We start from the raw sequence: 16162 nt of genomic DNA on the forward strand, positions 1-16162 counted from the left end.
CCCTCCTTATTCCTATCCCTGACCTGCTGTCCACACTGTTATTTGAGAGGTTGGTGCAGTGCCAAATCTACAACATAAAGGGCCCTGTGTCTGGGGTGAATTGCACCCAAAATATATAGGGATAGGGATAATAATACCTAGCTTTTATATAGTGCTTTTCATCCATAGACCTTAAAGCTCTTTCCAAAGGAGGTCAATGTTATTATCCCCATTTTACATATGGGTAAACTGAGGCACAGGGAGGGAGGTGACTTGCCCAAGGTCACCCAGCAAAGCAGGGACAGAACCAGAAATTGAACCCAGGTCTTCTGAATCCCAGTCCAGTGCTCTATCCCCTAAGTGCTCCATCTTCAGTCTATAAAACTTGCTCCTGATTTTGAATCTATACCAGACGATTAGTAAAGATAAATGTTGAAAATGTCCACAGCAGTAAACTGAAATAATGTGAAAAAAGAATCTTGTAGTGAATACACCTTCCACCCCAAAATCAAATATTCAACTTGGATATGTGTACTATACATATGACAGTGAATTCCGCTCCAGAAGTCTGAGACCACAAATACATATTTAACAATAATAATATTGGGATATTAAGTAATACATAATGTATTTCAATATTGCTCCATTTGGTAACAGCCGGCTCCAAAACCTATTAAAGTCAATGTGAGTCTTTCCATTAACTTTAATAGGCTTGGATCAGTCCTTACTATGGGTTCTTTTAAAAAGCTGAAATATTTTGGAGGAGTTGGAAAAAGGAAGAAGTTAATAAAGCTTTGTTGTCTCTAAGGCTTGTGGGAAAGCTCTGCATTGAATTTATGAGTTGATAAAAATAATTTAACTTAATATCTATTTTGCATTGGATGGCAGTTTTATTAAGCAGAACCAACAGCCAGCATTATTCAGGGTTGTAACTAGCTCATTAAAAATGATCTCATTTTCCTTAATTTTAATTTAACTCTTAGACTAAGCCTTGCTGGAATGGCTAAAATGGTTACAGTTAGGCTTTTAAAGAATTTAAACACTATGGAAGCATAAGTCTTCAGAAAGGTAAGTGCAATATTGCTGTATGCTTGTTGTTAAAATACTGCTAATGTCAGAGCTTCTGCAAGACATTTAGGTGAAGTTCCAGACAGTCCAATTTAGGAATTACAGCATCACTTTTAATTGCTTATTGTCTTTGATGTAACATTTCTGTGCCCTTGTTTCATAAAATGTAAATGATGATGAATCCTTGCTTTACTTCCAAGTCTGCATATATACCCCTTAAAAAAGTACATGGCAAAGCATCTTGCCAAGGGCACTGATGAAGAAATCTGACAAGAAGAAATATTTCTCAGACATCCAGTGATGGAGATGAAGACACCAATCATGTTAAATTATTCTCTAATGAAAATACTATGCAAACTGTGGCATCTAAACAGATGTTAGCAGGATATTATAGATGCTAAACCTCACCTAATAGGCTTAATCTCTGGGTTATTCTCAATGACCAAAGCAATGAAACTAGCATGAATTCTTTAAATGTATGGTATTTAACATTAAGGAAGTAAGGAGTGTATATTTACCAATGCATGCTGGGGATAGGTCTAGCTATGCTGCGGTTTATTGCCCTTTGATGTATCTTGAACAATCCTAAGGGCACCTTGGGTTGTGTTTCATATATTCCACTGAGATCATTACAGCAATGTAGAATAATTCCTTGGCCCAAAATTTCAAAGGTGCCTCAATCTTCCCTTTAAATAAACACCTGTAATTTTTTTAATGCACAAACAGCACTAGTTGCTTAGCTATTTGATTTGCTCATGCTAGTGCTGCTTACATTTGCAGATTTTGGGGGTTGCAAATTTAGATGCTATATTTGAATGCATGACCCATAGGAAAGGAAAGGAAGAACCCCACATGAACAATTTAATATTGACAAACACATTCTTTTCAGGTTAACATGTAATAAATGAATGTTCTAAAGGCTTTGTTTACCATAGGATGTCACTGTGTGTAGTTGTGAGCCACAAAAAATAACTATTTTTTTATTTTTCATTATTTAATATTCCCCAGAACTTCTCCAGAACAGTACAAAAAGTCAGATACTCTTATGAAAGCATCCTGTTTATGAAATCTTTTCTCCGAAATTCTGATCCTTTTTTATTCAGTCACAATATTATTTATTCGGCTATCAGGATGTACAGGGCAGTGCTGAAAAGCATTAATTATGCTGTTATCCAAAGATAATTTGATAGTCTGTAAGTATATTTTACTATCACAATGGTTTCAGCCATTATGGTCCCACTTGAAGTTATGACTTGAAATATCTTATGTTATTCATGTTTTCCCTATATTGGTTTCACAATATATGTTTACATACATGTTAAAAACATAGTGTGGTGTGCAGCTGTGTTACTTTGTTCTGTGATCTCATCAGATTCCACAAGGTAGGATAGGTCAGTAATTGGATGGGACATCTCTGATGAACGCCTAGGTTCTGTCGGAAGTAATTCTGGTGGTGACTCAGTAGGTGACACTCCCCTGTCTGAGTCAGTACTACTGGGCCAATGCATCAGCATTGTACTGTAGTGAGCTAATCTGCTGGAAGTGCTGATCTTCAGATAAGCTAAGGTTCTGATCTAATGAGGTCATTAAAAATTCCATGTCACTTTTCACAAATGTTAACCCCTCGGGTTCTCTTTACATTCTGACTGGGACAATTACATTCTAGCTGCTTGAATACCCTAGGCAATCTCAGTTGTCCATGGCACTGTTTTCTTCACTCCCTAAAATGTTGCCTGGTGTTGCTGTTACTTTCTTTCATCCAGATGTGTCTGCATTTCACTGGTTGATGATGTGATTCCTGTGCAGAGTTTGGAAAGTGCTTTGGGATCCTTCAGGATGAAAAGCATTAAATAATACAACACGTTGGACTAGATTTTATTCAGGATTTACCCCAGCATAGCCTCTGGTGGAGGTCTCAGGTGAAGGGGTGGGGGACAGTCTGCCAGAAGAAAAGGATGAAGTGGTGGAAAGTCTCATTTATACCCTGGAGGTAATAAAGGGCCAGTGGAATCCAAAAAGTGGGTGGCACTCACTGGAAAAAGGGTCTAGTTAGGTAGCCGCAGAGCACACTTATTCAGAGCTTCTCCTTAGTGACTCCCACTGATTAAACTTCAGTGGAAGCCTGGTGGAAATTAAAGCTGCCACATCTCTGGTAGGGATAGTGATGTGTGAGGGCAGAATTAATATCACTTATCCTGTGTGGAGGTGAATCACTCCAGGAGCACAAAGGGCTTAACTGGCTCCGGAAGGTGTAATTTACACCTTCCCATACCACTGTGCTAGATTCATTGTTATTCATTATTTGATGCAGAGAAAATTAATGTCGAGTGAGTGGCTTATAAAATTGATATAAGGGCTCAGTCCTCATTTGTGGTAGCTGACGTATGGGGAGAAAGTGGCTTTAAACCTCCTTTCTGATCCCCTGATCCTGAGCCAGTCAGAGGCTGAAACAACTCCCAGTGCAACATAGAGAAGCTTCAGGGTGACAGGGATATTAATATGTAAAAGCATGACGGTTAACAGAGAACAAAGGAGAGCTGGCCCTACTGTGGGTGATGTGGAGATGCTAATTTGGGGTGATAAAACACAAAGATGGACAGGGAATACAATTATGTGGATATGCCTTGGTAAATTCTAAAAATGGAAGAGGAAAAAGCAGGAAGTGGAGCTGTCTAAAACATAGAATAGAATCCTGAATGGTTTGGGATACAGGCAATAAATATGGCATGTACAATACTGGGAACATCACTTGTGGGTGAGATAAGAAGCCAGGCATGTCAAATAAACCTGTGAATCAGGTTTAGTGGGACATGATCCAGCCCACATGATTCCTAAGCCTGTGTGTCTTTGCAAGGCCAATCTTCGGAAAGGTAAGAAGTCAATCTCTAAAACTGTATTATATTTGTCATTCTATTTAGATAAACTTTGGGCCAGATCTTTGGGTGCTAAAGCTCCACTGAGGCTAATAGAACTATGTAGATTTATACCAGCTGAGGAGCTCACCTGTCCCACAGACATATGGGAAATCACCTGGGCCCACTGATGAGAACTGAGTTTTAGAGGCATAAGGTAGCATAGCTTTAGTGAACTGGGCTTATTCGTAATACTCTTACAACATGTCTATGTCACAATTTTAAAGTGTGATAAATTTTGCCCTTGAAGAAACAACTGTATCACAATTAAAATACTCAAAGAGCTATAATGTCAGGCTCTGTGGTTTAGCTTTTCTTTGTATAACACTCCTGCACAAACCAACACCATTTGCCTCTATGAGAGAAAGGGCTTAGCTACAAAGAGAATTATAGATGGGGTGCAGTGATATATTCAGAAATAATTCTACTGATGGTTTCTCCTTCCTCTTCTGATGTATGGAGTCACTGGACTCCAAGATTATTTTTCTCCTCTGTGTCACTTCAGCTAATTGTTTTTGTAGTTTTAAGACTATGAATCCAAGAACAAAATTATATTATATTGAAAATGTTGAAATTATCCCCCCTCATAACAACAAAGCAATTATTTTGTTTTCTGAGAGAAAACTGATATGAAATTGTCTTTCTGTTATTGAGGCAGATTAAGAATTGCCGTTTTTTCTAATGCTCAAACATATATATATCTCAAGCTTCTTTAAAGAAGCCACAATGAACCATCCTGATGTCAGTTAATGCCTTTAAACAACTACGACCTTTTGTTGTGTGTCTGACTAACAATTGTTAATATATTACACATGCTACATAACACCCTTGTCCTTCCATGATAATCAGTGCAGTTTCCAAGACTGTCTCATCACAACATGTACTCAGAGTGGTTGATCTCATCCAGAGGTGAGTGGCTCCAGAAGATCCTTTTGAGCTTTTGATCCTTTTTGAATGCTAATGGGAAGGGGGTAGGTTTAGCAGATAAAATAAAAAAAGAACAAGTTAAAAATCACTTAGAAAAGTTAGAAGCCTGCAAGTCACCAGGGCCTGATGAAATGCATCCTAGAATACTCAAGGAGCTAATAGAGGAGGTATCTGAGCCTCTAGCTATTATCTTTGGAAAATCATGGGAGACGGGAGAGATTCCAGAAGACTGGAAAAGGGCAAATATAGTGCCCATCTATAAAAAGGGAAATAAAAACAACCCAGGAAACTACAGACCAGTTAGTTTAACTTCTGTGCCAGGGAAGATAATGGAGCAAGTAATTAAGGAAATCATCTGCAAACACTTGGAAGGTGGTAAGGTGATAGGGAACAGCCAGCATGGATTTGTGAAGAACAAATCATGTCAAACCAATCTGATAGCTTTCTTTGATAGGATAACAAGCCTTGTGGATAAGGGTGAAGCTGTGGATGTGGTATACCTAGACTTTAGTAAGGCATTTGATACAGTCTCGCATGATATTCTTATCGATAAACTAGGCAAATACAATTTAGATGGGGCTACTATAAGCTGGGTGCATAACTGGCTGGATAACCATACTCAGAGAGTTGTTGATAATGGTTCCCAATCCTGCTGGAAAGGCATAACGAGTGGGGTACCGCAGGGGTCTGTTTTGGGACCGGCGCTGTTCAATATCTTCATCAACGACTTAGATATTGGCATAGAAAGTACCTTATTAAGTTTGCGGATGATACCAAACTGGGAGGGATTGCAACTGCTTTGGAGGACAGGGTCATAATTCAAAATGATCTGGACAAATTGGAGAAATGGGCTGAGGTAAACAGGATGAAGTTTAACAAAGACAAATGCAAAGTGCTCCACCTAGGAAGGAAAAATCAGTTTCACACATACAGAATGGGAAGAGACTGTCTAGGAAGGAGTACGGCAGAAAGGGATCTAGGGGTTATAGTGGACCACAAGCTAAATATGAGTCAACAGTGTGATGCTGTTGCAAAAAAAGCAAACATGATTCTGGGATGTATTAACAGGTGTGTTATGAGCAAGACACGAGAAGTCATTCTTCCGCTCTACTCTGCTCTGGTTAGGCCTCAGCTGGAGTACTGTGTCCAGTTCTGGGCACCGCATTTTAAAAAAGATGTGGAGAAATTGGAAAGGGTCCAGAGAAGAGCAACAAGAATGATTAAAGGTCTTGAGAACATGACCTATGAAGGAAGGCTGAAAGAATTGGGTTTGTTTAGTTTGGAAAAGAGAAGACTGAGAGGGGACATGATAGCAGTTTTCAGGTATTTAAAAGGGTGTCATAAGGAGGAGGGAGAAAACTTGTTCACCTTAGCTTCTAAGGATAGAACCAGAAGCAATGGGTTTAAACTGCAGCAAGGGAGGTCTAGGTTGGACATTAGGAAAAAGTTCCTAACTGTCAGGGTGGTTAAACACTGGAATAAATTGCCTAGGGAGGTTGTGGAATCTCCATCTCTGGAGATATTTAAGAGTAGGTTAGATAAATGTCTATCAGGGATGGTCTAGACAGTATTTGGTCCTGCCATGCGGGCAGGGGACTGGACTCGATGACCTCTCGAGGTCCCTTCCAGTCCTAGAATCTATGAATCTATTAATCTTTTTGTCAATTAAAATCCTGAGTGAAATTGAAGCCCAATTTCAGGAAAATATCCAGGTTCTAACTGGATCCCTCAGACTGCTTAAGGGGTTGCTTTTATGACTTTAAATAATTTCCTGAATCCTGTCAGAATTGTGTGTCCTTTTATATGGAAGTTATTGAAGTTCAGAAACTTCATTCTTCTCTTAAAAAATCTGAAAAATGTTGGGAAAATCTGTGATTGCTGGTTTCATTATAGTGACCTTGATTTTGTTTTTACTCTTTAATTTCAGACTGGACAGAATCAGATACATTTTCTTCAGCATTTGGGATAAAAATCTTTTGCACAATTTGTTTTTATTTCCAATATGCACTTTCACAATGACTCAGTAGTGATAAACAGGTTTTGGTCAGTAGCTTCATGCATTGAAGATGAAACCAAGAGCTCAGCAATTTCATAGTCTACATACATTCTAATCCCAGAAACTGAACAATTAACACAGAGTATTGGTGTTTTGTGCATTAAAAAAATTAACATCCCCATTACTATGTAGTGACATTGTGGCATTTGAAGGAGCATGACAGGCCCAGTAGCACAATAGACATTTGGGACCAGATTTATTAACTGGAATGAGTGGCCAAATCTGTGGGCTCTGTCATCTCACTAAGGAAATTTATGTGTCGATTACTCAGGAGTCAGCAAGTCACTGTACAACCACAGCTGCAGAAGTTATTTTGAATCCTTTTCAGCCACTGTGTAGCCCTGGCTTTTGTACACTAGCCTGTGGGAAGACGTTCTATACCTGTACTATCCCCAGAACATGGTCAGTAAGCAAATAGCTTACCCTATACACAGGGCTATATTCACAGCTATTGTGGCTGCTAGCTGGCAAACCCCTCACTACCGCCTAAGTGTACAAAAGTTACCATCCTGTCTGGCACAAGCAGACTCCATAGTGTTGGTGTGTGTGGGGGGAGGAGGGGTTAAATATCAAGCTTGAAAATAATGATGATAGTGGATCATGTCATTAATTGGAAGATCCAGCCTAAGCATGTGCATCAAAGAGGCAAAAATCATAGGACAGGGCTGATGGATAGAACATCACATGTGGACTCAGAAAAGCCTGGGTTCTATTCTTAGCTCTACTACCATTTTGCTGGGTGACATTGGGAAAGTCAATTCACTGCTCTGTGCCTCAGTTTCCCCATCTGTAAAATTGGGATAAGATACTGCCCTCGTTTGTAAGGCACTTTGAGATCTAGTGATAAAAAGTGCTATGTGTGAGCTAGGTGTTATTATTATCAAATGCAGATCATTGGTACTGGTAGTTTATGTGCAATGCTAGAAAACAGTGCACACCGTAACAATGCAATCAGTCAGCTTTATTAGAACAAAAGTGGAAATCGCAAGATTAGGGCAAAGCCTATTATACCTCTCATGAGCCAAGTAACACTGTATTTATACACAGTAGCACAGGAACACATCTCACTCCATACACACCACATAAAACAAACAATAGGAATATTTGCATGACAGTGTACAAGTCTTTTACTGAGCTTCCTCATGAACACACAGAAGAATGAGCTTCACAGTAAACACATTCTGAGACAGTCAATGTTACAAATAAATATTAGACAGTCATTTGAGCCACACCATTGGTTAGAGTCACTCCAAATGCCTCTGGAAATCAATCATTAATAGAAATGCATATAGAAAAGTGATTGTCCACACCTGAAAAAGATTACTTAAATATAACGAGTCTCTTTAAAATGAGACCCAGAAGGTTGAATATCTCCCAGCTTCCTGTAATCCTTCTATAGTGCATTTCCCACATGGAAGTTTGATTAGGATTACAAGGCCTCACAACAATGACACACCTGTAGTCCAGCAAGACAATGGATGGTACCTGTATTTCTTGATAAGAATGTGAAGTGGGCATGTAACATGCATGTTATCGATTGAAAATATATTGACACATATGATAGTTGTTTATGATATTTCTGCCAGAATATTATATGCCAACGGTTAGCTGTGACCTGGCAAAGGTAACAAGATGGGATGGAACAACTGCATTCCAGGTGTGCTGTATTCTTTTCTCTTCACTGCTATCAATGCCACATACTTCAAATGCGGCACAAAAAATGTCATAATGATAATAATTTTGTCTTAATTTGTACACGGTGTATAAAACAGGTTCACAGGCCACAGTGGCAGTTTAGCCTCTCACTATGAATACTGATACACAATCAGTTTAATCTCTGTTTCTGAGAGACTAATGTATACAGCTAAAAGGTAAGTGGCTGGACATTTTTTGAGTGCTGCTGTAAAGCATATGAGCATATTTTCTTGTTCTATCAAAAGGGACATATGGGACCTGGACTCTATCTTTTACTAGCATGGGATCTTGGAGAACATGTCCCCTGGAGACAATCAGTATGATGTTCTTGATCACTAATTGTTTGCTTCCAGACTTTAATAGTTATGGATTTGGCAAGGATGGTGTGATCGGAGTTGGAGGTTGCAGGGGCTCCTGCCCCGTGGCTACAGTTGAAGTGGCAAGAGGGTAGGGAAACCTGGACCTCCCACTCCACTGGGTTCCAATCCAGGCCCAACCTGGTTCAGCTGCTTACCTGTCTCTGTATGGTGTCAGCCACCAGTCAGCTTCCCTGGGCCACTTCCTACCATAATCCATATCCCATCCGGTCACCTCCCTTCTCTGTGGAAGGTCACCTTCTGGACTTTCAGTCCTTGTCCCAGTTGTTGGGTGCTGTGGCTCCCCTGCTCAATACAGGCTCAGCTCCAGTCCTCCTCTAGGAGCTCCCAGGGCACATCCTCCTCCCTGGTTTGCCCACCCTAAACTGAGCTGCCTGGCTGGCTTTTAAACACCACCTCCAACCCAAACATGCTCAGCAAGAGCAAAGGGAAGGGGCCTCCTTGGTCCACAGCTGTTCCTTAACCCCTTCCGGTCCAACAAGGGGTTTATACACCCTGTCACAGATGGTCAAGTAGCGAGAGCGCTAATTTGGGAGTTGGCAGATTTGGGTTAAATTCTCTACCCTGTGACAGACACTCTTTGTGGCCTTGGACTAGTCACTTAGTTTCTCTGAGCCTCAGCTCTCTGTCTGAAAAATTGGGATAATAGTACTTTTCCATATTACAGGATATAAACATTAAAGATTGTGAGCTACCACACTAATGGGACCCATGAAGTGTCATTAAAACCCTCCTCCTTCCTTTCTCTGAGGTGCAGGATCTTTTCTGCAAGACATTTTCTTGATTCATACATACGTTGAGGCAAAAGAATTTGTATTGGAAGTGTAGTCAGCTAAATAAATCCCTTTTTGTTCACAAGTCCTGCTTTTGAAATCTGTTGAGCCAATGTCTGCCGGCTGCATAAACCCTTGTTTGTAGAAAGAAAACCTGTGAAAAAGGTACATTTCTTTATTTTATGGAAGATAAGTCATTTTTTCTCAAGGTCATATATGATCCCTTGGTCTGGATCTTCCACGTTGGATCACCTCCAGACTACGTCCTTGATGTGCAAATTTTATGCTAAACAGCAATAGAGATTAAATACTCACTTTTAACCTCTGAGTCCAACCTGCAGCTATAAACTAGTATTTTCACTTTAGTTCGGTTACATCAACTATAATGTAAGCAGCTAGTAGTGTTTGGATGAAAAGATATATTAGTTAGGATTACAAAAAATCTCATGCTTACCTCTAAGGGAGGTTCTGACATATAAAATGTTTATACAATTCTGTAGTGAATGGAAAATCTGCGGTGAGTAGGCCAGCAGCTTGGAAGAATGCTGCTCTATAGTGTACACTAAACACGCAGATAGGGCTAAATTGTCAAAGGGTGGAGGTCCATTTGTGTGCACCAAAAATATTAGTGCAATGGTACACACATTAGAGAATGCAATTAACACTGTTGTGTGCGCAAATCAAGTACCTGGGCATGTGTTTGATCACTTAAGCAGCCATTACCTATGCAATTTGAACTCACAAAAGCAGTTGCATGTTTGCACAAAGCTATTTGCACATAGTCTCCCTCCATTTGAAAAATTGGTCCAAAATGTTTATTTAGGCAGCCTGTGCACTAAGTAATATATTATTATACACCTTTTAAAAGCATTTAAAAAAATCTAGCAGAACAATAATACAAAAGTAAAACAAAACATGGTTACAATGTTTGATTTTTCTTTATAACTATTTATGCTTGATTTAAAACAACAAAATGGAGATGAGGAAAATGTAGAAGGGATTAAAGTTGTCTCATTCAAGGAAGGCATACTAGGGCTTGTCTACTACAGTTCAGACTATGGGGGTATGAATAGCCGTGTGCACCAAAGTGCTGGGTGTAACTCCCCTGTGTGGTCCCTGCAGGAGTGAACTAAAAGATTCCTAGTTTATATTCATGTAGACCTCTTCAAACAAGACCACACTGATGAGAACTAGGAATCTTTTGGTTTGCGCCTGCAGCATCCACATGGGGCTCTGCCCCTGCCCTGTAGTCTGACTTGCAGTGCAATGTAGACAAGGGGTTAGTGCAGTGGCTCCCAAACTTTAACAACCTGTGAACCCCTTTCACTAAAATGTCAAGTCTCGCGAACCCCCTCCTAAAAATGAATATTTCCAGGGATTTTTTCCTGAGAACCCCCTGTAACATTTTGTGAACCCCCGGGGGTTAATGAACCCCAGTTTGGGAACCACTGGGTTAGTATGATGTACAGTAGTAGAGTTTAGACACTAAACACTTGGGGCAGGGACCTTGTCTTCATACATGCCTGAAAAACACCTAGCACATGGTTGGTACTATATAACTGTAATAATAGAATAGGAATTGATGAATAATTAATAGTTAATCAAAATAACTAAGATATCAATCTGATTCTCCATGCTGTCCCTAATTGTACATACTTTTTAAACTCATTACGTCTTCAAACTTTTTCATTTCACTGACCACTCCAATATGTACGGATCTGCTTATGGACTATCTCTACACTCCATACCCAATCCCCCACTACTTGGTTCTCAAAATGTTTCATCGTACAGACCACCAAGGAGGATTCTGTGGACCACAGTTTAACAGCCACTATTCTTACTTACTAATAAAGTAGGTTAAAATACCATTAAAATTCTGACTTGAACTTTTAAATGCCACTCCTTGCATCCTCGGTTCATACAGTCCTACCTCAGTACTGCCAGAAGAATAGTAAGTAAGATCACAGACAGACCTTAACAACTGAAATATGCAGACACTTTGACATGATCAAATTAGAGAGTCTATTCCTGCAGGACTGACTCAGGCCAAACTCAAATTGGCTTCACTGGGAGTCTGACCACCATCAAGACTTCAGGATGAGGCACTGTCTGAGAAACCTTAGCTCTGAATTTCTCTAATGGCTTTAAGTCAATCTCTTACATGCTTTGGGTTTGATGTTATAGCTGCTCCATACAGAATTGTTATTGAGTTGTGTGTGGAATGGATGCAGCCCATTAAAATTTATTTTGTAAGTTTATATCTAGGAACCACAACATTAAGGCTGAAAATTTCAGAGATCTTTCAGGAAGCCATTATCTAGTGATATAGATCAGTACTTCAGTGTCCACTTTTACTGTACCTAGAAGGACCGCATCAGGTTTTTTAGGCCCTGAATTGGATACAACTTTTGATTGTTATCAGCTGATGAAGACAAAGTAAAAAAAAGATAAAATCATGACATTTTCAAATTTCAAGTAAGGTATTTATTAAAAATTTGATAGTTTACAAAAAAGGAACGTTTATACATAAAACAATGGTTGAGACTATTCTTTTGAACCTTTGATCACTGATATTAGAGAAATTGATGTCTATGTATCATGTCAATATACGGGCAGCAGGGATCCCTAACCCCTGGATTGTTGGCATGATACATCGCTAAGGTCTATTGTGGCAAATGTTTGCACTTTTCAGTTAACATTGAGTACTATATTTTCAAGGAAAATTGCATTTGATAAATCCTTATTAAATATTGAAAGACATTACTCTACATTATAGACTGGCAGTTATAAATGTTTTATTTTATAGGCAAGCTCTTCCACATTCTAACACCACCTAAAGTCTCCAAAACCACAAAACCTCTTTGGTTCTCTTGCCTAGATTTTTTAAAAAGGCCAAATGTAAATAAAAGATTTGGAGGGGAAACGGTTTGGGGGCTGAGCAACTGGCTAAGAAATATCCACCATAAGAAATGAGACTTAAAAACTTATAATGGAATTGCTTACAGAGACCACAGCCACCCTAGGGGGAGCTGCTTTCATGATGAATGTCCATGCATGACATAAACCTCAATTCTAGTGATGGTGGTTTAGTGACTTCTATCAGAGGTGAATATTGCATTTTTAACTGATTTCTAGCAGCAGAATCTGTATCCTTCATTGACACCCATTCATTTCATGAGGTTATTGGCTTTCAACATATCTCGTTAGATGTTATAATGACACAGAATTTTGGCACTGATTGATGTGAATCGATGTTACATCAGTTTATCAAGATTGCAAATCATGTTGCAGTGCACAGCATTTCACTTTTGCTGCATCATGACATGAGGCTTAAAATATTCACTCTGGGGCCTATGGAGTGCCTGGTATCCATCTCTTGGATAAATAATTTAAGACATTGTTGAGAAATCATATCTAATTATGAGGATCTGTGCTCAATAAGTGCCCTCTGATTTGAATTGTATTTGTATTTTGATGGGTATTGATTTTAGGAGTTGGAGAGATGAATAATACATTTTACCTTTCTCCACTGTTCCTAGCAATATGCTGAGAGAAGTAATGAAGGAACAGTTTTTCGATGGGAACAATGTCATTGGAGACCACAGCAAGAAAAAACCCATAGAAAAACCCATGGAGAAGTTACAGGAACTCCTAAATCAGAGGCAGTGTGGTCTAGTCAATACATCATTTGTCTGAAAGTCAGGAGATGTGAGTTCTATCTCTTGCTCTGAAGCTGACTTGCTGTGTCAACCCTGGGTAAGTCATTTAACCTCCGAGTACCTTTGTTTTCCCAACAGTACAATGGGGATTAAAATGCCCACTTTTGGAAAGGACTTTGAGATCTATGGATGAAAAGGGGTGTATATATATAAATGTTAGTTAATATTATAAATATTCTGCACATATCTTTTCATGAAGTTTCCAGGCAATGATCAGTGAGATTGTGGCATGAAGTGAGATTTGCCTTTCTGTGGAATAGATACAGGGAGTGTGGTCTCCAACCTCACAAGTGTCCCAAGATCCATGGTGAAATCTCATAGTTCAGGGCATAAACACTGAGCTGGGGCATTCACACAGAGGACTAAACCTCTGTGCTGCTCCCTGAATCCTCCCATCCTCCCTGGCAGGATGAGTCCTCTATTTACTATTTGCTATTCATGGTGTGTGAGTGGTCTCCTAAATCACATGATTTTGCTTCTGCTGCCTGAATGGATGACAAACTTTTTAAGCCAGGGAATAATGATTAATGCAGAGTGAATAGTGATGAGTACTCTTGATTGAGCAGGTATCCCCATGTTCACTTATGAATGCTGGTATCCATACAAAGAACAGCCACTCCACTAACATTCGTGTGTATATTTGTGAATAAGGAAGAACAAAGGGGTAAAACCACAGTGGAAATGAAGAACAGTTTGGAATTCAAATAGATGTTTATGAATGCTGTTTTTCAGCATCCAACCAGCCGTAACAAATACAAAGCACATGAGATAGTGATCATTAAAGAAAGGCATAAAAAGCTTTATTTTTCACCCAACATGCCATCTCTGATTAGAAAGGAAAACAGTAGGCTCCATTGTGCAATACAATAAATCATGGCATCAAAGTAAGCCTCAAAGTGCCCTCTCAGTTGCAGGCAAGCTGTACCAGTCACAAGGAGAGAGACAATGAAAATACAATAAATTGAAATAGTAATTTTTCAGCACTGTGTAAATACTATAGACATTTTTAATTCAAAGATAAGCAGGATCAGCAGCAGTGAAAGCTGTAGATTTGCTGAATATCAATGGGAAAACTGTAAAACGTATTCTCCCTAAACGAAGCTGAAAGACCAAATGAGCAAAGACATTCTGCTCAAAACTGAGAGAATTCTTTTAATATATCTCAAAGAGTCAGCGGGCTTAATTTTTTGTTCTTTTATCATCTCTGTCTCACTGTAACTGAAATATCTGGTTTAGTAGGTGCTGTACCATGCATATAAAAGTCACTTTATGGTCTTGTAAAAATAGAAATGATATTTAAGCAATTCTAATTATTATTTGAATATGCATCCTTAAAAAAAAATCCCAGAGTGCATGGTTGGGAGTCAAGACCTTAAGCCCTGCAATGGAAGGATCCATTTCATGTTGAAGAAGAGAGGATTCAGTATGCATTCTAGTCTTCAGTCTCTCACAGGGGAAGATTTAAATAATGTATGGTGGGTTTCTTTGTGATGTGTTTCATTTTTTGGTTAGTATTTTACATTTTGTTAAAGAAGTATTACCTGTATTTTTAAGGGCCACATTCATATTTTAAAAATCATGAATGTTATGTAATTCATCTGCCTATTCAGTCAGATGTCGCTATCAACAAATTCAGAAAAATCGAGGATGGCTAACTTGTTGATGAAGTGTTTTAGAACACATAGCTGCATGCATAAGAATGGACCTGTTTGAACATCTTTTTTTTTCTCATTAAACATTCATCTGAGGAATTTTTCTGGGAGCCTTATTCAGTAAAGTAGCACTAGTCACTTTTTCATTCCCAAAGTAGCAATAAAATGGAAGTGCAGAGGGGAAACCACATCAGAGAGACTCATTCTTTCTTCCTTCAGCCAGATGTAACAAATTACCTGCTGTGTTATCTTTTTACAATGGACAACAGGAGAAATATTAATTATGCAGAATGTATTTTACAAAGGAATAAACATGTATGATGTGCTCGCTTGATCCAAAACAAAATAAAATGTGAATGTAATGAGTTTTGTTTTAAGAAAGTGCCAGATATCTCATGGGTATCCTATATAGCAGTGGTTCTCAACCAGGGATTCAGGGACCCTTGGGAGGCTGCGAGCAGGTTTCAGGAGTCTGCTAAGCAGGGCCAGCATTAGACTTGTTGGGGTCCAGGGCAGGGAGCTGATGCCTCACCGCTTGGGTTTGAAGCCCAGGGCCCTGAGCCCCGCCACCTAGGGCTGAAGCTGAAGCCTGAGCAATGGAGCTTTGCAGGGGGGGTGTGGCATGGGACCCCAGGGAACTGCCCTGCTTGCTACCTCTTAATGCCGGCCCTGCCTTTTATATGCAGAAAACCAGTTGTTATGGCACAGGTAGACCATGGAGTTTTTATAGAATGTTGTGGGGGCCTCAGAAAGAACAAGGTTGAGAACCCCTGCTATATAGCAAGGTCTTGCTCCCATTCAAGTCAATGAGAGGACCATATACATTACCACAATAACTATACTGAATGCTGAAATGCTCCATGATTCCCAGATATTTTCAATGAGCTTTGGCCAGCCTGATCCTCTGCAACTCCTGCCTTATAAATGTTTTATGTGATTTTCTTCAATAAATATATATATTTTGCCTTTTGAATCTCTGAGTCTCTCAGCGCATCTTTTAGAAT

The 16162-nt window shown here is 39.3% G+C and overlaps 1 long non-coding RNA gene across 2 annotated transcripts in view; it reads left to right on the forward strand.

Annotated features, from left to right (window-relative positions):
* Positions 1–16091, forward strand: part of LOC112059893 (uncharacterized) — a 72886-nt gene extending 56795 nt beyond the window's left edge. For both annotated transcript variants that reach the window (XR_006172280.2, XR_002889157.3), the window contains exon 3: positions 13327–16091. This is a non-coding gene — a long non-coding RNA (uncharacterized LOC112059893). The remainder of the gene's footprint in view (positions 1–13326) is intronic.
* The last annotated feature ends 71 nt before the right edge of the window (positions 16092–16162 follow it).

The sequence above is a fragment of the Chrysemys picta genome, chromosome 8 (assembly GCF_011386835.1).
Source record: "Chrysemys picta bellii isolate R12L10 chromosome 8, ASM1138683v2, whole genome shotgun sequence".
NCBI lineage: Eukaryota > Metazoa > Chordata > Testudines > Emydidae > Chrysemys > Chrysemys picta.